Raw genomic sequence first — 24337 nt, forward strand, 5'->3', positions numbered from 1 at the left:
AAATCTCTATAGAAATTAAATTTTGGGAAAAGTTTCTATAAACAATTTTTTTTGAGAAATTTTTCTATAGAAATAAAATTTTGATAGCAAATTCTATATATATAATTTTGAGAAAATTTTTTATAGAAATAATATTTTGAAAAAAAAAATCTATAGAAATACAATTTTGACAAAATTTTCTATAAAAATAAAATCTTGACAAAATTTTCTACAGGAATAAAGTTTTAACAAAAATTTCTATAGAAATATTTGTTTGGTAGATTTGTGGTAATTTGTGGTAATCCTCAAATTTTGTTAGATTTTTTTTTTGGCACGAGTGGTAACTGTTGTTACCACACATTGTTAAAGATCAAGCCTTGTCGGCTTCTAATTTCCTCCTCTAGAGCCACCAAAATGTAAAAATGATTACAAATTGTGTTGAGTGAAAATGTCCCTACATTGTGGCCCTACAAGACGATAAATATTAGAAAAACCCTACATATAGGGAATTTCCTCAACTTCTAGCAACACTGGCTATAGTTGATATTGCACCTACGGGGTTAGTATGCCACTAATATTGAGCCCATTATTAAATTAGTATGCCACCAAAATTGAGCCCATTATTAAAAAAAGTGTGGGCAATAAATCCAAATTTGTAAAAATCGAGCAATATTCTTATGTAAGAGCTACAAGTACGTATAAATACGATCGGCTAGTACATCAAACTTTGAGTAACATTGGCTAATAAATAAGAGTATTATGGCCAACTTTGGGAAAATCGAGCGATGCATGTATATGGAAGCTATATCTAAATCTGAACCCACTTGAATAATATTTTGCGGGTTTGATTAATACCACAAAAGGTTACCTTTTGCAAGATTTGAGTAAGATCAGTTAAGAAATGAGGCATGTATGGTCAAACATAAGGTTATTAGGGGCGAATTTTTCAAAATCGGGCGATACATATATGGGAGCTATATCTACATCTGAACCGATTTCGATGAAATTTTGCACATATAGTTAGTACTATAGATCTAGCCAACTGGATCTAGCCAACTTTGACCAAATTTGGGAAAATCAGGTTATACATATATATGGGAGCTATATCTAAATCTGAACCGATTTCGATGATTTTTTGCACATATAGTTAGTGCTATAGAAGATTACATTTAGACAACTTTGAGTAAGATCAGTTGATAAATAAAGGTTTTGTGGCCAAATTTGGGAAAATCGGGCGATACATATATATGAGAGCTATATTTAAATCTGAACCGATAAGGGGCAAATTTTTCAAAATCGAGCGCTACATATATATGGGAGCTATACCTAAATCTCAACCGATTTGAATGATATTTTGCGTATATAGTCAGTACTATAGCAGATTAGAGTAAGCCAAATTTGAGTATGATCGGTTGATAAGTAAGGGTTTTATGGCCAAATTTGTCAAAATCGGACGATACATACACACACAAATTTACATACGGTTAAATAATTTATATTTTCATTAAATAATCAAATTTTAAAAAAATATGCATATATATCCTGTCGTTTAATTTGAAAATCAAGGATAAAAATATGAAGTAAAGTCTTTTTATTTGCATATTCAGAGACCTTAAAAGCCCGATTTAGAATTAATCTAAAAGAATCGAAAAATAATAAACAATCAAGGTCGTATAAAAACCAACAATTTATATCAAGGTAATTGTTAATTTTCAAGAAGATTTTTTTGGTACGGGTTATAAACAACAACAAGAAACATGTTTAGTTAAGAGATAAAAAACCCAAGACTGTGCATATATGGTAGCTATAGCTAAATCTGAGCCGGTTTCGATAATTTTTTGCATATTGTAAGTGCTATAGAAAATTAGATTTGGCCAACTATGGGTCAGATCGGTTGATAAATAGGGGACTTATAATAGTGAAAAGATTACCTAATCACTGTAGTGTTTTTAAGGCTGAAATATTAGCAATAAGAGAGGTGGCGAATTGGCTGAGAAGTAATTTCCAAAAAATGTTGGCATTAATATATACTCAGACAGTCAACCTGCAATAAAATCCTTAGACTCTGTGTTCCTTAACGCGAGGCTGTATACGACTCTTTAACATTTAAATATGCCTTTCAGACTTTTAAGCATCAGAAATGATATGTACTAATTTTTCAGAAAGACAGTTTAAATATTGACGTATTTATAAAAAATATGTCCGTCTGACTAACGCGAGACAATTTTCGTCAGTCACGAGTATGTTCGTGAGTCATCACAATTTCACAAGAAATCCTGAGCACCGGATCCATGAATAAAATTTTTCCACAGGCTTTTAAATTTGTTTGTGCATAAGTACGAATTTTCGTTTCGTTTGTGTGAGTAAGAGTTGAACATAACCCTCTAGTCATGAAGGTAACCAAATGCCACCAACATCTAGTTCCGAAATGAGCTTTTGGAAATGCCTTATTGAGCTGGCTCCATTCTATACTACAGGTAATGTAGAATCCAAAGAAGGTATCTAGTTCACAAAATATGTTTTTTGTGGCGTACTACTACTAGCTACAGAACTGGGCTCAAGGGAATGCTTGAATGACGAAAACAAGAAATCCATGTACAAATTTCACAATTTACTTCATGATTTTTTTACAAATAGAGAAACAAAAACAAAACAAAGTACAGCTATTCTTGTTGATGGGATGTCAGTCGAGTTCTATTGGTCAGTCCGTTCGCACCAAATAAGAGTGAGTAAAATAAAGGTGAAAATATCAAAAAATATCTAAAAGTGCAGGTAATAGAGAAATATTAAAATATATGTTGCGGTAGATTAAATTGACATTTTTGTAAAAATATATTTTTAGCTAACGTTTTCAACCCTGTTTGCATTTTTAGGAGAGCTGGAATTCATGTTGGAATAATACATTTTGAAACATAGATTGGAACCTATTTTAAGAAAAATTTTATGTTTTGTTAAATAAAAGCCATTGTATTGACAATTACACTTTTTTCTTCAGAATAAATACGTATTAAAAAAAAAACCGGTACTATAACTGGTTTCACCACTATACTTTAGTAGTTAGTGGTTAGGAAGTAGCTCTGTATCTGGTCGTGGTTTACTTATTAGTAGTGAGTTCTTTAGAACTAGTTGGGGAGCTAGTTATACGTAATGCTAATTGGAGGTGACTGACTCTCTCCAATGACAAGCCCATGTTAAATTCACCAGTTTTTTAAATGGAAAGTAGTCAAATGTGGAACCAGCTCTGCTTACTTGAGATTTATTTATTCTACTGGTTTGAAACTAACTCCCGTGGCTACAGGGAAATGACTTCCGTGAATGTGTGTGAATAAAAATATTCCATTATGAGTATGTGAAAGTATTATTGAAATTTGACATATATGTTATGTTGACTTACATACTCGTATTAGCTAATAATATATTCAAAAATAGTCAACTTTCAAAGGAATTTATTTTAATTTTCACTCAAAATGAACAATGTCATTGAAGTGATTTAAATAGTCGAAATAAGCAACCAAACTACCACTATAAATATGCAAATAAACTAAATTGTGTCAATAAAATAAAAATTCTCACAAAGGGGCAAAAAATTAGAATCTTTATTTATTCGTATTTAATCTTTTACTCCCATAAAGCCTCAAGGCAATAAAGACGAAAAAAGACAAACAGATACACAAATTCATCAATAGTAATAACAATAATAAAGGACAAAAAGATATATTTTTTGCCTTTTGTAATGATAAGCTTATAGCAGGGATTATACTCACAAATCCCAAAACAACAAAAACTCTCCTAGCCGGAACAAATATTCAAATGTTAACAAGAAACTAAAGAGATAGAGAAAAAAGCAAAGGCAAAGTACAAGTATATGAATACCAAGACAACTGAAAAACAAAAGAGGAAACCCCAAAACAACGAAATTATAACAGGAAAAGAAAGTGAAAACATGAGGCCCCCTAAAAATATGCTTTATTAAAAACATAAACAAAACAGTCTAACTACTCTCACTAAACACACACTCACATGCATACACATAATGTATATGGCAGCCCTACTAATGCAAACGAACCGGAAACGGATACACAATAGCAAATATAACCTTAAAAAAAATGACACAATTCTACAGTAGCAGCAGTGCCAGGACCAAAAAACACACACAGAACAAAAAATCTTTTGCAATACCACAAATAATCCATTTCGTTTCATAAGCATCGCACATACGTACAATACAAAAAATGCGTCCTCATTTTTTCATACTCATCCCTTTTGTCATTTCTGGGCACGACGGATGCACTTAAACTAAGGATAATAATTTATTTTGGCAACCAAGTAGTTTTATTCGAATGGACAAGACAGAAATGGAGAGAAAGTAGTGCAATTTTTTGTCCTCCTTGCAACTAAGGAAACGACTTAAATTCATAACCATAACCGTATGTTTCCCTATACGATTGTTCTACGGACATGCACATGCATTTGGTTATTAGAAGGGGTATGGACGAAAAACGGATTTAGACGATTTTATTGTAAATTTGAACAAATCCTTCATCTACTTTTGGCAAGTGAACTAAAGACTTGGGTTAGTGTACACACAGAGAAGAAACATGATTGTCACAATCATATTCGAAGGGCAAAATAATATGATAGGAGCTATTTTTGCGGCGACCATGTAACATTTTCATCTGTAACCATGTTGGCTCAGTGAACATGGTTCTAAGAAAAATAAAATTGTCCTCATCTAAAATGTTATTATATTGATAAAAAGAATTTTGTTTCCATTAAAAGACAATGATCACGATTTAAAATGTTTTGGTATTCGTCAAAAATGTTTTTCTTCCAATTAAAAGAACATGGTCACAACCTAAAATGTTTTGATCTTTATGAAAAAAAACTTTTTTCGTCGTCGAAACAAGGACGCCACTTGAGAAAAGAAAACACAAAATTAACTTTATTTATTTGTTTTTATTTATTTATAAACTCATTCATCCTTTATTTGTATTTATAACGTCGTGCAAGCAAATATCACATATTTTTACACACTCTATTTTGGTTCAATTTCAACAATAAGTAATCATTCCATGTTTACTTCGTGCCCATCAAATGTACCAACGCAGATATCATGTAACTGCAAATAAAAACAAGTATATACGGCCGTAAGTTCGGCCAGGCCGAAGCTTATGTACCCTCAATCATGGATTTCGTAGAAACTCCTTCTAAACACTGCCATCCACAATCGAATTACTTAAGTTGCGGTAACGCTTGCCGATGGCAAGGTATCTTAAAACCTCCTAACACCATCTTCTAAATTGTATGTAAGTCCATACGTGGTATATATTAAATCAAAAAAGATCGATCCAATACGTATATAATTCAGTTTGACAAAGTAGACATAAAATTTTGACAAAATTTTCTACAGAAATAAAATTTTAACAAAATTTTCTATAGAAATAAAATTTTCACAAAATTTTCTATGGAAATAAACTTTTGACAAAATTTTCTATAGCAATAAAATCTTGGTAGATTATTTTTGGCTCAAGTGGCAACCATGATTATGAACCGAATAAAATTTGAACAAAATTTTCTATAGAAATAAAATTTTGACAATGATGAAAATTTTATTATGAACCGAATAAAATTTTAACAAAACTTTCTATAGAAATAAAATTTTGGTAGACTATTTTTGGCTCTAGTGGCAACCATGATTATGAACCGATATGGACCAATTTTTGTGTGATTGGACCAATTTTGGTATGGATGTTAGCGACCATATACTAACACCACGTTCCTAATTTGAACCGGATCGGATGAATTTTGCTCCTCCAAGAGGCTCCGGAGGTCAAATCTGGAGAACGTTTTATATGGGGGCTATATATAATTATGGACCGATATGGACCAATTCTGGCACGCTTGTTAAAGATCATATACTAACACCATGTTCCAAATTACAACCGGATTGGATGAAATTTGCTTCTCTTGGAGACTTCGCAAGCCAAATCTGGGGATCGGTTTATATGGGGGCTATATATAATTATGGACCGATGTGGGCCAATTTTTGCATGGTTGTTAGATACAATATACTAACACCATGTACCAAATTTCAGCCGGATCAAATGAAATTTGCTTCTCTTAGAGCAATCGCAATCCAAATTTGGGGTCCGTTTATATGGGGGCTATACGTAAAAGTGGACCGGTATGGACAAATTTTTGCATGGTTGTTAGAGACCATATACTAACACCATGTACCAAATTTCAGCCGGATCGGATGAAATTTGCTTCTCTTAGAGCAATCGCAAGCCAAATTTGGGGGTCCGTTTATATGGGGGCTATACGTAAAAGTGGACTGATATGGACCAATATTTGCATGCTTGTTAGAGACCATATACTAACACCATGTACCAAATTTCAGCTGCATCAGATGAAATTTGCTTCTCTTAGAGCCATCACAAGCCAAATTTGGGGGTCCGTTTATATGGGGGCTATACGTAAAAGTGAACCGATATGGACCAATTTTTCCATGGTTGTTAGAGACCATATACTAACACCATGTACCAAATTTCAGCCGGATCGGATGAAATTTGCTTCTCTTAGAGCAACCGCAAGCCAAATTTGGGGGTCTGTTTAAATGGGGGCTATATGTAAAAGTGGACCTACATTGACCTATTTTTGCATGGTTGTTAGGGACCATATACTTACACCATGTACCAAATTTCAGCCGGATCGGATGAAATTTGCTTTTCTTAGAGCAATCGAAAGCCAAATTTGGGGGTCCGTTTATATGGGGGCTATACGTAAAAGTGGACCGATATGGCCCATTTGTAATACTGTCCGACCTACATCAATAACAACTACTTGTGCCAAGTTTAAAGTCGATAGCTTGGTTCGTTCGGAAGTTAGCGTGTTTTCAACAGACGGGCGGACGGACATGATCAGATCGACTCAGAATTTCACCACGACCCAGAACATATATACTTTATGGGGTCTTAGAGCAATATTTCGATGTGTTACAAACGGAATGACAAAGTTAATATACCCCCCATCCTATGGTGGTGGGTATAAAAAGAAAATAAAAATTCGATAGATAAGGTCTGTATAATTTTTATTTTTATACCCACCACCATAGAATGGTGAGGGGGTATAATAAGTTTGTCATTCCGTTTGTAACACATCGAAATGTCGATTTCCGACTATATAAAGTATATATATTCTTGATCAGGGAGAAATTCTAAGACGATATAACGATGTCCGTCTGTCCGTCTGTCTGTCTGTCTGTCTGTCTGTTGTAATCACGCTACAGTCTTCAATAATGAAGCAATCGTGCTGAAATTTTACACAAACTCGTCTTTTGTCTGCAGGCAGGTCAAGTTCGAAGATGGGCTATATCGGTCCAGGTTTTGATATAGTCCCCATATAAACCGACCTCCAGATTTGGGGTCTTGGGCTTATAGAAATCGTAGTTTTCATCCAATTTGCCCGAAATTTGAAATCTAGAGATATTTTATGACCATAAAAAGGTGTGCCAAAAATAATGAGTATCGGTCCATGTTTTGGTATAGCCCCCATATAGACCGATCTCCCGATTTTACTTCTTGGGCTTATAGAAACCGCAGTTTTTATTCAATTTACCTGAAATTGGAAATCTAGAGGTATTGTAGGACCACAAATACGTGTGCCAAAAATTGTTAGTATCGGTCCATGTTTTGGTATGGTCCCCATATAAAACGACCTCCAATTTGGGGTCTTGGGCTTATAGAAACCGAAGTTTTTATCCTATTTGCCTGAAATTGGAAATCTAGAGGTATTGTAGGTCCACAAATACGTGTGCCAAAAATTGTGAGTATCGGTCCATATTTTTGTATAGCCCCCATATAGACCGATCTCCCTATTTTACTTCTAGGGCTTATAGAAACCGCAGTTTTTATTAAATTTATCTGAAATGGGAAATCTAGAGGTATTGTAGGACCACAAATACGTGTGCCAAAAATTGTTAGTATCGGTCCATGTTTTGGTATGGTCCCCATATAAAACGACCTCCAATTTGGGGTCTTGGGTTTATAGAAACCGAAGTTTTTATCCTATTTGCCTGAAATTGGAAATCTAGAGGTATTGTAGGTCCACAAATACGTGTGCCAAAAATTGTGAGTATCGGTCCATATTTTGATATAGCCCCCATACAGACCGATTTCCCGATTTTACTTCTACAGATTAACAACATAACTAAAATCTTAAAATTTTTGAAAGACACATCATTGTATAATTATCTATAAAACAAAGAATTATCCATAATTACAAAGAATAAATGTAATAAATACACCTTGTGAGCTTAAGACCTTAGTTGTCATAGCCATTAAGCCATTTAAGTTATCAATTTAAATTGTAACTTAATAATGAATAAATAAAATAAATAAATAAATACTTCTACAGATTTAAGATTTCAAATCAAGACGTTATTTTATAATTTTCTTGCATACTTACAAGATATGTTAATGATTCCTTTAAAACTCAAACAAAAATGGTTCTTATAAATCCAGAATCTGATATAGTCCTCATAGGTGAAATCTTTAAATTTATCTTCGGGAAGTGTCCTGAAGTCCTCCTGAAATTTCAAAGGAAACCCTAATATTTGGTTCATGGTGGTGGGTATTTAAGATTCGGCCCGGCCGAACTTAGTGCTGTATATACTTGTTTTATTTGATATAGCACAGATTTAAAGACAGATAACTCCTTAAAAGCTGTCTTTATTTTAAAGAAGCCAAATCTTTGGCTCGTAATCATTAGAAAATCCTTAAAGGAAGGTCAAGCTCTTTGGACTCAAGTAATTTTTTTTTTGAGTATACAGTCGGATCCTTTCGACCATTTCCTTTTCTGACTTGTTTAAACTTAGGATAGGTTAGGTACCGTGACAGTCCATTATTTTAGGCTCAATTGCACTATTCAACACATTGTGGTATCACAGTCGGCGAACCTCACTCTAAGAGATGTTTTTGTAGCACTGATTTAAGGACAATTTCTTTAAATCAAAAATGTGTTTCTTTACTTTAAGGAAAATTAGCCTTAGTTCAAAGACGTGCGACTTTAATGAAGGGACGCAAATTTACAAAATTCGTGCCCTAAATTTAATGAAAAATATTTCGAAGCAAATATTATAAACTTTATTTTGATTAAAATTTCATTATTTTAAAGAAATTTGTCCTTAATATTTTGTAAATTTCGCATCCTAAAACTTAGGTTGCGTAATCTTTAATATCACGTAAATATTTTTTTTCAGTGTAGCCTTAACATTTTCGTTCATCATAGAAAGCTATTTCGACCCAACCGATCTTAATGTCTTTTGCAATTTTTTATATGTTCCTTGGTGACTTTATTGTTGTATAACAATTTGATAAAACCTTTACGGTTTTTGACGGCCATCCACAGAAAAAACGAAATTTTTCATCACTTCTTTTGGGTTTTGTTCGGTTTTTTTGTGTTCTCATTTTCTTGTGGACTGGTTGACATTGTACTTTCTATGCTTTATGAAAACTCAGAGAAAAGAAAAGCGAATGTGAGGTGTTGACTATTATGATTGCAATCAAATTAAATGATTTAAAGCTTTATTCTATTAGTGTGACACATTAACCAAAATTATGTCTGCAAAACGGGACTTTGATCAAAACTATTTCCAATTATCGGTATAAAACATCTTAATGTTTAAATAATATTCACTGCTACACCCTCAAAAAAAATCGCTTCTTTAACATATGTTCCAATCATATTTTGCAGGAAGCACATATATTATTGCATACTGCCGAAACATTAATATGTTTGTTTTATGTGAACATATTATATGTTTGGAAGCATTTTGAGCAAAAAATATTATATGCTTGGAAGAATTTTTCCCAAACACGATTGTGCTCATTCCCTAACATACTCGTAATTTTCACTTCCACGAAATTTTTTTGTTATTGGAACCTTACTCTGTAATACAAATAATGTTGAAGAAATTATTCACTTTTATAAATTTTTAAAATTTTACCTTTCGCCTGCACGGAGAATCGAACCGAGGACCATACAGTTTGTAAGCCAACACACTATCCACTGGGCTACGTAGCTGTTATAGTCACCAGTAGATAATTATCGTTTTAAGTTACATTTATATAGCATAGTTTGCAGCGCCCACGAGCCCATGCAAACATAACATTATTTAACAGAAACATACATTTGTTTGCCACGTGGAGCAGTGGTTAGCATGTCTGCCTTGCATGCAAAGGGTCGTGGGTTCAATCCCTGCTCCGACCGAACATTTTTTTGTTTGTTTGTTTTTTTTTTTTTTTTTTTAATTTACACATTTATATTTATACTATATTAATTTTTTTAAATGAAACTTCGAAATGTGTGTTATTAAAGATTTTTAGTCAGTAACAGTGCTTGATATAAACGAAATTGACTGATTTTTGGATAAAATATTATTTTTTATTGCAAAAATAACAATCTTGTAATAAAAAACTGTTTTTGTACAAAACTTTAAAATTTGGAAGGAATTCAAAAACTAACAAAAGAAGAACGTGGAGTCGAGTATAAACATACATAATAATTTTATAATATAAACATAAATTTATTTAGGAGTGAACAGTTTTTTACTAGCATTTAACACCATCGCTCTAAAATTCCTTTTATTTTTCTTTAATAATTCATTTTAAAGAAAATAAACTTTTTAAATTGTTTTAGCTGTAAAACTCGAACTTAATGCCCGCTTTTATATTTGATGGTGTCCGTCAACTCCTCGTGGACTACTTTTTAATAAAGAGGAACTAAAGTTTGTTTTTTTTTTACATTTTACTGTGTAATTTTTCACTATTTCCTCCTTATTTCATTTTACTGTCCCAACTCTAAAAAGAGTATAGTGCCCTTTCGTTATTTTTATGAAGACCCCTGATTTCTTTTAACGAACCAAGAAAAAAATAATGCCAAAATGATAAACAAAACACATGTCCACACATACATAAAATGCTGCTCTCAAGGCGAAAACATAAGCTGTTTGTTTTTCAAATGTCTATTCTCTTGGTTCAGAATGTATATTCTCTTTATTCAAATTAAATAACATTTAGACTTAAACATATCAAATTTTTGGCCTTATCATAAAACAGTTTTCCGAAACAACATACAAGCGGTTTCACAGAAATTGTTCTCTTTTGACTCTTTTGCTGTGTTATATTGATATCTTTCGTCAACTCTCCCGGTTTCCATCTCTATTTCTCTCTATACTCTCTGTCGCTTTGAATAAAATATCACAACATATGTATGTTTAGTCGAAATTTGTAAATTTATATATGTTTGTATTCACACATATGATTTTTATGAAACATTGATGCCCCAAACATAATATATTCTAACATATTAACATAGATGTCCCAAACATTTAGTGTTAGTTTAGGAACATTACATGTTCGCACTTAAATATATTGTGGTTTAAAATCGTGCCCGAAACACATTTTGTTTATATCGGAACATATGAAAAACATATTTTTCTAACAGTGTATGTTTGCAATATATATGGGCTTTGATATACTTACAGAAAATTGTATATGACAAAGCAGATATCCATACGTACCGTCGATAGGATCGAATCTTAAATACTTATCAAAACATGGACCGAACACACACCTATTTGTGGGTCTTAAATTTGCGATGTCTAGAAGACCAAGAACTCAAATCTGTAGATTTATCTAAGTGGTAGATTTATCTTAAACGTGGACCGATACAGTAATTTGATCCAAATCAGTTCAGACTTAGATAAAACCTTCATATATAATTCCACAATTCCCCAATTAACCATCTTGGTGAGATCTACCCCATATAGTTTTAAAATCGCCGTTTTGCAAATAAGGAAAAATTTTGAAATGTCTCAAATTTACCTATACCTCTTAATACACAAAAAAAAGTTTACTTCGATCCAAAGATTTTGACCTTCCTTTAAGGATTTTGGTATTGATTCCAAGCCAAAGATGCGGCTTCTTTAAAATAAAGACATTTTTTAAGGGACCTCTCTGGCTTTAAATCTAGGATCCAAAAAAGGTAAAATTGGATACAGATCTCATTCATCGAATTTTTATTCTCTGTTTGCGATATATTAATGATGGTATTCATGTACAAACAAATTCCAGTTTCAAAATCCAAATTATGCCAAGTACTTCAAAGTAAGAACTGTTTTCTTAATGTTACAAAAAAACTTTAAACCAAAGATTCAAATCCTTAAAATAAGTCTTAGCCTATATTTGAAGCATTTTTATCTTAAATTTAAAAATTCAATATGTCAGTTGAGTTAAAGACGATTTCTTTAAATTAAAAATGTTTTCCTTTATTTTAAGGAACATTTGCCTTACTTCAAAGATCAACAACTTCAACAGAGGGACGCAAATTTCAAGATTTGTGTCCTAAATTTAATGAAAAAAAAAATTGGAAACAAGGATTATAAACTTTCTTTTAATTAAAATGTCATTATTTGTCATTAGCATTGCGTAAATTTCGAGTCCTAAAATTTAAGATGCATAATCTTCCATATTATGTCAATATTTTTTTTCAGTGTAGATATACGCAAAAAATAATTCGTCTCACCCAAACGAAAATTTAGATGAACAACCAATACGTACATTTTTTCAGTAATATTTGACATTTTACTTTAAACTCAAATAAAGTTTTCCCTAAATGTTCCTTTAAGAATATTACATCTATTGAAATGAAATGTAAACTTGTATTAAATTATCACTCGCTGCAATATATTACAAGAAACTAGAGGTGTACACGTTACACGAAATTGTCGTGAATCACTAACAATTTCGTGACTCACCCGTGAATCGTGAGTAACGCTGATGGCAACGGCGTGATTGTGCGTGAGCGTGATTAACAAACAAAAAGTCGTTCGTGAGTGTGAGTCACGAAAATAATTTCTTCGTGAGTGTACGTGAGTAAAGAATTTCGGAAAAATACTCTCACGCAAAAAGTTCCGCTCACGGACATAAAACGCTAATGAGATTAGCGACACCTGAAATGTTAAGAGTTTAATAACGCTCTCTATTTTAATAATGCTCATGTTTTCAAACACGTCCCTAAGGTAAATTACTCATAAAACTATTGGTGAGTCACGACATTTTTCGTGAGTTACGATATTTTTCGTGAGACACGGTATTTTTCATGAGTCACGATATTTCGTGCGTGAGTGTGCGTGAGTACAAATTTTATTTTCGTGAGTGTGCGTGAGCGTGAGTCCTACCAATTAATATCGTGCGTGAGTAAGATTTTTCCGTCGTGAGTGTGTGTGAGCGTGAGTCAAATATTACTCACGTGCACACCTCTACAAGAAACCTCGTAACTTTGTAAATATTAACTGAACAACTGGTAGATAAAGATTAATTTAAATTGAAACAAGTAAGTAAAGTAGAAAGTCGGGCGGGGCCGACTATATCATACCCTAAACCACCCTTACTGAATTAGTAATCATAAACATTTGTGGGGTAACATTGATACAGGTCTGGGAGATAAACCGCAGTTGCATATTTAAGGGGTACATGTTTATGGGTGCTTTGTCTCAATCTGACTATAGCTCAATGTTGCCAGGGAAAATGTTCGGTTTACCCTACAAGGACAAAAAAGTTCCCTACTTTCCCATACAATTTTCCCTACAATATTTTTCGTTAAATTTAAAAGATTTTACAAAACAAAAATGGTTCTAAATACTTTATTATCTTAAAACAAGAATATGCAACGTATATAACTTAGAATATAAATTTGTATTATCACCACGGTTGCCACAGTTGGTAGAATTCTACCCAAAATAGTAATCTTTTTTGTTAAATCTCTACAAAAACAAAAATTTTGGAAATAGTAAACAAATTTTTGTGAGAATTTTTTTTATAGAAATAAAATTTTGAGAAAAAATTCCATAGAAATAAAATTTTGAGAAAATTTTTTATAGAAATAATATTTTGAAAAACAAAATTTATAGAAATACAATTTTGACAAAATTTTCTATAGAAATAAAATGTTGATAAAATTTTCTACAGGAATAAAGTTTTGACAAAAATTTCTATAGAAATATTTGTTTGGTAGTTTTGTGATGAAATTTAAAGTGGACCGATATGGCTCATTTGCAATACCATCCGACCTACATCAATAACTTGTGTCAAGTTTCAGTCGATAGCTTGTTTCGTTCGGAAGTTAGCGTTATTTCAACAGACGGACGGACGGACATGCTCAGATCGACTCAGAATTTCACCTCGACCCAGAATATATATATATACTTTATGGGGTTTTAGAGCAATATTTCGATGTGTTACAAACGGAATGACAAAGTTAATATACCTCCATCTTATGGTGGAGGGTATAAAAATAAGCAAGTATAAATTAAACTCCATCTAAGAGTATATTCTTTAGTATTCCAAGTGGAATTACAATATTGACTCCTCTATAGTGACGTTCCTGGAATAAGGGGGATTGTCTCCTTTTTTGTTGGTAACAATTGATTTTGATAAGAAAAATCGATATAAAATGTTTGGAGATACTAGAATGTTTGTAAATAATTTTTGCCGCAAATTTTCAATTTTTGCGTAAATTCACTGATAATATGTTTAAAATGTCTCCAATTGTTCTATTTCTCTAAATACATATGTATTGCCCGAAAAGTCACAAATGCATTTTATTCTTTACTAACATTCTGTTTCGTCCCAGAACGTTAGCCAATTTAGATTTTAGTTGTTGAGAATTTACAGACGTGTACAGTGTACAAATCGCTTCAGATTTAAATACATGTACACAGTCTCACACAAGTTTTCATACCCCTGAGTTTTTTACCACTTAACTAAACCTGTTTCTTGTTGTTGTTTATAACCCACACCAAAAAAATCTTCTTGAAAATTAACAAATACTTTATTTTTCAAATTAATTTACTAAAACTAAAGGATATATATGTATATTTTTTAAAATTTTATTATTTCAAGAAAATATAAATTTTTTAACCGTATTTAAACTTGTGTGAGACTGTGTATATTCCAAATTTGGCTTTATGTAGCTATCAATCAATTTTATGCATTTGAGATGGTACCAACAATTTTGGCCTACATAATATTTTAAGTATAATATAATAGGACCGCCCGACTTTAGACTTTACTTATAGCCCATTCACATTAGGCTAGAAATCTACTAAAAGTAGATTTGAAATCCCTTTTTTATAAGGCACATGACAGTTGAAATCTATTTAAAGTGGATTTTGGTAGTGTAATGTGAATGAGGTTTTACTTTATTTATATTATTAAAAAACTAAAATTTTGTAAAAAAGATTTTATTTTTGGTGATAAAGGTTTGAACTTTTTGAAAGAATTCAGAAAACTACCAATGTTTGGGTATACAACGGTTTGTACACACAAAAAAATAAACTATAAATTTGTACATAAATGTGTACATTTTTGAAAATTTATGGACTCTTTCATGAAATAGATGTATTTTTTTATTAGTATATACTTGTTATTAAATTAAGCAATTTTTAATAATGCGCATGGATTCTTCCATAAAATTAATGAAACTTTACATAATATATCCAAAAATACTGGTTTTCTCTTAGCATAAGAGAGCCACAACATAGAGTTACTCTCATATGTATACAATACAAGCATACAATACAAGACAAAAACCAAACATAACGTTTTTGAAGGCAACACGTGGCTTTGCTGTGTTTGGTTTTTATACCCTCCATCATAGGATGGGGGTATATTAACTTTGTCATTCCGTTTGAAACACATCGAAATATTGCTCTAAGACCCCATAAAGTATATATATTCTGGGTCGTGGTGAAATTCTGAGTCGATCTAAGCATGTCCGTCCGTCCGTCCGTCCGTCCGTCTGTTGAAATCACGCTAACTTCCGAACGAAACAAGCTATCGACTTGAAACTTGGCACAAGTAGTTGTTATCGATGTAGGTCGGACGGTATTGAAAATGGGCCATATCGGTCCACTTTTACGTATAGCCCCCATATAAAGGGACCCTCAGATTTGGCTTGTGGAGCCTCTAACAGAAGCATATTTCATCCGATCCGGCTGAAATTTGGTATATGGTGTTGGTATATGGTCTCTAACAACCATGCAAAAATTGGTCCACATCGGTCCATAATTATATATAGCCCCCATATAAACCGATCCCCAGATTTGGCTTGCGGAGCCTAAAAGAGAAGCAAATTTCATCCGATCCGGCTGAAATTTGGTACATGGTGTTGGTATATGGTCTCTAACAACCATGCAAAAATTGGTTCACATCGGTCCATAATTATATATAGCCACCATATAAACCGATCCCCAGATTTGGCTTGCGAAGCCTCAAAGAGGAGCAAATTGCATCCGATCCGGCTGAAATTTGGTACATGGTATTGGTATATGGTCTCTAACAACCGTGCAAAAATTGATCCACATCGGTCCATAATTATATATAACCCCCATATAAACCGAGCCCCAGTTTTGGCTTGCGGAGCCTCAAAGAGAAGCAAATTTCATCCGATCCGCCTGAAATTTGGTACATGATATTGGTATATGGTCTCTAACAATCATGCAAAAATTGGTCCACATCGGTTAATAATTATATATAGCCCCATATAAACCGATCCCCAGATTTGGCTTGCGAAGTCTCCAAGAGAAGCAAATTTCATCCAATCCGGTTGTAATTTGGAACATGGTGTTAGTATATGATCTTTAACAACCGTGCCAGAATTGGTCCATATCGGTCCATAATTATATATAGCCCCCATATAAAACATTCTCCAGATTTAACCTCCGGAGCCTCTTGGAGGAGCAAAATTTATCCGATCCGGTTGAAATTAGGAACGTGGTGTTAGTATATGGTCGCTAACAACCATACCAAAATTGGTCCAATCACACAAAAATTGGTCCATATCGGTTCATAATCATGGTTGCCACTAGAGCCAAAAATAATCTACCAACATTTTATTTCTATAGAAATTTTATTTCTATAGAAAATTTTGTCAAAATTTTATTTCTATAGAAAATTTTTTCAAAATTTTATTTCTAGAGAAAATTTTGTTAAAATTTTATTCGGTTCATAATAAAATTTACATCATTGTCAAAATTTTATTTCTATAGAAAATTTTGTCAAAATTGTATTTCTATAGAAAAATTTGTTCAAATTTTATTCGTTTCATAATCATGGTTGCCACTCGAGCCAAAAATAATCTACCAAGATTTTATTTCTATAGAAAATTTTGTCAAAATTAATTTCTATAGAAAATTTTGTTAAAATTTTATTTCTGTAGAAATTTTTGTCAAAATTTTCTATAGAAAGAAAATTTTGACAAAATTTTCTATAGAAATAAAATTTTGACAATGATGAAAATTTTATTATGAACCGAATAAAATTTTAACAAAATTTTCTCTAGAAATAAAATTTTGACAAAATTTTCTATAGAAATAAAATATTGGTAGATAATTTTTATTTCTACAGAAAATTGTGTGAAAATTTTATTTCTATAGAAAATTTTGTTAAAATTTTATTTCGGTAGAAAATTTTGTCAACATTTTATGTCTACTTTGTCAAACTGAATTATATACGTATTGGACCGATCTTTTTTGACTTAATATATACCACGTATGGACTTACATACAATTTAGAAGATGGTGTTAGGAGGTTTTAAGATACCTTGCCATCGGCAAGCGTTACCGCAACTTAAGAAATTCGATTGTGGATGGCAGTGTTTAGATGAAGTTTCTACGCAATCCATGATGGAGGGTACATAAGCTTCGGCCTGGCCGAACTTACGGCCGTATATACTTGTTTCAGTTCAGTTTGAGTCGCCGTCGCGATTCGAAGATTATTTATTGCTGAAAATGGTACGAAAGTAATAAAAAATATTATAAAATGTTTTTGATAAATGGGTTCATACATTTTGAACAATTAAGAATTAGGGGAAAATCGAAAAAAAGAAGAGCTATATTTAATGCATGACATTTTTAATATATATTATGTAAAAATACATATTTTTCAATTTCGAAAATTATGTATACTTCATTTATAATATTACAAATTTCATTAATATTATGTATACATTCGTAGTCAATGAAAACCGGTATTTTTTAATTTATAAAAATTTTTCATACAATTTATGAATTCCGTGTTTGGAAAATTTTTGGAAACACTATTCATAAAATAAACGAATTATTTTTTTGTCTGTATGTATCGCCCGATAGATGGTATATACAATTTTGCGCATTTATATAATATGTAAACTTTCAAATAGCTTCCAATAAATTTGATCTAGACAGTGGTGAAGGGTATAAATTAGTCGGCCCGGCACGAATTTAGAGTTTCCTTACTTGTTTCCTTGTTCCAAATTCCTTTTGTTAAGAAATTTATTTTTTCTCCCTAAACTCTAGTTAGCCTAACAAATATACATCCTATAGCTTTCATTACAATCAAACACGTTTTATAGGCTCACTGGCAATAATGTAACAATGTAATCTTGACATTGTCAACATTTAAAAAATCTTCTATCGTCATCAAGTCGCTCACTAGATTTGTTTTAATCGAAACAGTTAACAGCTGTGGGCATTAAACTGACCTAACGCGGCGTTTTTTTCCTTGTCATCTCCTACGGAGTGTCACTGTTATTACACAATGGTTTCTTTGGCTACAACTACAGATATTCATACTTTGTTCAATCCGCTTGAATAGCTGCCATTAGATGTTCTGCTTGCTTATATATTTGCATGTGTGTGTGTGTTTTAGTGTAATTCGGCTACAGTAACTAACTTTATGGCTATCAGCATGACGATGTTGTCAACGAAGATGTTGTTTAATTCTTATTGACTTGTACACGAACTCTGTTTTTATATAGCCATTTTAAAAGTAATACACAGTGGAACATAACGTTGTAACATAACTATGGAATTTCTTTCAAGACAAGAAACAAAATACAATAAAAAATAATTATTTCTAATGTGGCGACGAAACTGTACTGCACAATTTATAATTAAAATTCATCACGTATCTTTGTAATAGAAATTATAATTATAACCTCCACCATAGGATGGGCGGTATATTAATTTTGTCATTCCGTTTGTAACACATTCGAGTAGAGGTGTGCGCGTGACACGAAATTCTCGTGACACGCGTGATTCACGTGAGTTGTGAACAAAATCTAAAGCAACTTGCGTGAATGTGCGTGAATGGGACTAAAACAAATATGTCGTGCGTGAGAATCAAAATCGGTTCGTAAATATGCGTTAATAAAATTTCTGCAAAATCACGCTCACGAAAATAATCAATGTTACCTTTGCTGATATCCGTTTGGAAAATATCGCGAGTCTCGTGAATCACGTGAATTGTCGTGAATCGTGCGTGAATGTGAGTCCTTAAAAGTTCGTACGTGAACGTGTGCGAGAACTGGGCTTCATGTCGTGAATGTGCGTGAGTGGGATTGGCTACCACATAGTGCGTGAGAAGAACATTTCACCCGATCCTGTTGAAATTTGGTACGTGGTGTTGTTATGTTATATAGTCTCTAATAACCATGCAAAACCCGGTCCATATCGGTCCATAATTATATATAGTCCCCATATAATCCGATCCTCAGATTTGACCTTCGGAGCCTATTAGAGAAGCAAACTTCATCCGATGCGGTGGAGATTTGGTACGTACACAAAAAAAAAAATTCTGATTCAATCACCAAATTAATTGATCCAATTAATTTTTTAATTGAAATGTCTTAAATCACAAAAATGATAGTATCAATCACAGTTTTAATTGGGCATAGAAAAAATTCTTGATTAAAAAATTAATTGATTTTTTCAGCAAATTTCAATTAATTTATTAATTGATTCAATTAAAAATTTAATTGATGTTGATTGCAAAACTCAAATAATTTATTAATTAAAAAAGGTAACTATTTTTAATAACTTTCTGAATTGGCTTAAAGTTTTTATTTGGATTAACAAATGATTGGTTGAAATACATTTTTCATTAAAAATTAAAAAAAAAAATCAGCACTTTTTAACTGAATTAGTCTTCCGAATTTGATTAAAAAGTTAATTGTATCAATTAATTTATTAATTGAAAAAATTTTCAACTTCAATTAACTTTTTAATTGGAAATATTTTGATGATATTTTTTTCTGTGTAGTGTTAGTATATGGTCTCGATCTGAGCATGTCCGTCCGTCCGTCCGTCCGTCCGTCCGTCTGTTGAAATCACGCTAACTTCCGAACGAAACAAGCTATCGACTTGAAACTTGGCACAAGTAGTTGTTATTGATGTAGGTCGGATGGTATTGCCAATGGGCCATATCGGTCCACTTTTACGTATAGCCCCCATATAAACGGACCCCCAAATTTGGCTTGCGATTGCTCTAAAAGAAGCAAATTTCATCCGATCAGGCTACAATTTGGTACATGGTGTCAGCATATGGTCTCTAATAACCATGCAAAAATTGGTCCATATCGGTCCATAATTATATATAGCCCCCATATAAACCGATCCCCAGATTTGAACTCCGGAGCCTCTTAGAGGAGCAAAATTCATCCGATCCGGTTGAAATTTGGTACGTGGTGTTAGTATATGGTCTCTAACAACCATGCAAAAATTGGTCCATATCGGTCTATAATTATATATAGCTCCCATGTAAACCGATTCCCAGATTTGGTTTGCGGATCCTCTAAAAGAAGCAAATTTCATCCGATCCGACTGAAATTTGGTACATGGTATTAGTATATGGTCTCTAAGAACCATTCTAAAATTGGTCCATATCAATCCATAATTATATTTATATAACCCCTATATAAACCGATCCCCAGATTTGAACTCCGGAGCCACTTGGACGAGCAAAATTCATCCGATCCGGTTGAAATTTGCAAGGTGGTGTTAATATATAGCCGATAAAACCATGCCAAAATTGGTCCAAATCGGTCTATAGTTATATATAGCCGATCCCCATTCACACAAAAATTGGTCCATAATCATGCTTGCCACTCGAGCAAAAATAATCTAGCAAAATGTTATTTCTAAAGAAAATTTTGTCAAAATTTTATTTCTATAGAAAATTTTGTCGAATTTTATTTCTATAGAAAATTTTGTCAAATTTATTTCTGTAGAAATGTTGTCAAAATTTTAAATCTTTTGAAAATTTTGTAAAAATTTTATTTCTATAGAAAATTTTGTCAAAATGTTATTTCTATAGAAATTTTGTTAAAATCGTATTTCTATAGAAAATTTTGTCCAAATTTTACTTCTATAGAAAATGTTGTCAAAATTTTATTTCTATAGAAAATTTTGTCAAACTTAATTAAATACGTATTTATTTATTTTTTATTTGGACTACGTGGTCTATATTACGGTATTAGGAAGTTTTAAGATACCTTGTCATCGGCAAAAGTTACCGCAACCCAAGTTATTCGATTGTTGATGACAGTCTTCAGTAGAAGTTTCTACGCAATCCATGGTGGATGGTACATAAGCTTCGGCCTGGCCGAACTTACGGCCGTATATACTTGTTATACCCTCCATCATAGGATGGGGGTATATTAACTTTGTCATTCCGTTTGTAACACATCGAAATATTGCTCTAAGACCCATAAAGTATATATATTCTGGGTCGTGGTGAAATTCTGAGTCGATCTAAGCATGTCCGTCCGTCCGTCCGTCCGTCCGTCCGTCCGTCCGTCTGTTGAAATCACGCTAACTTCCGAACGAAACAAGCTATCGACTTGAAACTTGGCACAAGTAGTTGTTATCGATGTAGGTCGGACGGTATTGAAAATGGGCCATATCGGTCCACTTTTACGTATAGCCCCCATATAAAGGGATTTTATTTCTATAGAATAATTTGTCAAAAGTTTATTTCTGTAGAAAATTTTGTTAATATTTTATTTCTGTAGAAATTTTTGTCAAATTTTTTTTTTCTATAGAAAATTTTGTCAAAAATTTTGTCCGTCTGTCTGTTGTAATCACGCTACAGCCTTCAATAATAAAGCTATCTTGTTTAATTTTTATACAAACTCGTTTTGTATCTCCAAGCAAGTCAAGTTCGAAGGTGGACTATATAGGTTCATGTCTTGGTATAGCCCCCATATAAGCCAACCTTCCGATTTGGGGTCTTGGGCTTCTAGAAACCATATTTTCTATCGAATTTTCCTGAAATTGGAAATCTGGATAATGGTGCCTATCGGCCCATGTTGTGGTATAGCCCCCATATAGACTGATCTTGCAATTTTACTTCTTGGGCTTATAGAAACCGTATTATCATCCCGATTTTCCTTAAATTGGAAATATATAGGAATTTTAGAATCAAAAATAGGTGTGTCGAAAATAAGGTGTATCGGTCCATGTTTTGGTGTAGCCCCCATATAGACCGATCTCCTGATTTTACTTCTTGGGTTTCTAGAAACGGTATTTTCAATCAGATTTTCCTGAAATTAGAAATCTAAAGGTATGTTAGGACAAGAAATAGGTGTGCACCATGTGTTTCGGTCTATGGTTTGCTATAGCCCCCATGTAGCTCGATCTCCCGATTTTACTTCTTGAACTTCTAGAAACCGTAGTTTTTATTCAATTTGCTTCAGAATTGAAATCTAGAGGTTTTTAAGAACTATAAATGGGTGTTCCGAATAAATTGTGTGTCGGTATAGATTTTGATATATCCCCCTTTTAAGCCCGTCCTCCGATTTGGAGTCTAAATTCTGTAGGTTTTTCAGAACCACAATTAGGTGTGCTGAATTTTGTGTATCGGTCCATATTTTTGGCATAGCACCCATATAGACTGTTTTCCCGATTTAACTCCTTGGGCTTAACATATATAAACCGTAGTTTTTATCCGATTTTCCTGAAATAGTAACGAATTTAGTTTTTATCGCTCCATTTGGTAAGGCCTCCATATAGACCGATTTCACTTCTTGAGGATATAGAAGGCGCACCTTCATGATAGGTGCATCTTGCTTGAAACTGAAGGTATAATTTCCAAATCTATAGATTTTAGATTTTAACTCAAGGCGTCATTTAATCATTTCTACTATATTATCATAACACGCTTAACTAATAGAAAAAATTACGTTCCACAGTCGTGGACGAACGGTGACAAAATGAAACGGAAACGTTCACAAAAAATCAAAACGGAATGTTCACAATTTCGTCCACGGACGTTCACGATTTCATGAAAGGCATTCGTTTTTCATTGGCCATGAAAAGTCTTAAAATAATCGTTAGACGTTATTATGACAACTGCTCGGTGGTGCAATGTGCTAAGGCGTACGTGTATGGTGCAGAAAACACAGGTTCGAGTCATTGTAGCGGAATTTTTATACCCTGCGTCACACTGTAAAATCAGATTTAAATGTTTCCCATATTTATACCCTTCACCACTACTGTGGTACAGGGTATAATAAGTTTGTGCATTTGTATGTAACGCCAAGAAGGAAAAGTCTGGGACCCATCGTTTAGTATACCGATCGTCTTGGAATTAAATTCTGAGTGGATTTAGCGATGTCCGTCTGTCTGTCTGTCTGACTGTATATGTACAGCTCGCAGTTTAAGTCCGATCGTCCTCAAATTTGGCACAGAGCTTTACATTGGCTCAAAGACAATCGCTATTGATTTTGGAAAAAATCGGTTCAGATTTAGATATAGCTGCCATATATATTTATCACCGATCTGGTCATAATTGACGTATTTATCAACGTATCAGCCAAATCGGTTCAGATTTAGATATAGCTCCCATATATATCTTTTGTCCGATTTTAACTTGTATGGCCTCAAAAGCCAGAGTTTTGCCCTGATTCGCTTCAAATTTTGCACAAGGAGTACATTTAATAGCATCATTATATGTACCAAATTTCGTTGAAATCGGTTCAGATTTAGATATAGCTTCAATATATATTTTTGGTCCGATTTTAACTTATATGGCCTCCAAAGCCAGAGTTTTGCCCTGACTTGCTTAAAATTTTGCACAAGGAGTACGTTTAAGAGTATAATTCAGTGTGCTAAATTTGGTTAAAATAAGTTCAGATTTAGATATAGCTTCCATATATAGCTTTCGCCCGATTTAGACTCATATGGCCTCAAAAGCAAGAGGTTTGCCATGATTTGGTTCAAATTTTGCAGAAGGAGTACGTATGAGTAGTATCGTTAAGTGTGCTAATTTTGGTTGAATAGCTCCTATATATATCTTTCGGCCGATTTACACCCATATGACCACGGAGGCCAAAATTATTCTCCCATTTATGTTTTTGCTGAGATAGCAGGATTACTATTCTAACTATGCATGTCAAATTTGGTCAAAATCGGTTTATATTTAGATATAGCTCCCATATATATGTACGCCAGAGTAGGGGAAATATGATAGAATGTTTC

This window comes from Haematobia irritans, chromosome 4, assembly GCF_050003625.1.
Source record: "Haematobia irritans isolate KBUSLIRL chromosome 4, ASM5000362v1, whole genome shotgun sequence".
Classification (NCBI taxonomy): Eukaryota; Metazoa; Arthropoda; class Insecta; order Diptera; family Muscidae; genus Haematobia; species Haematobia irritans.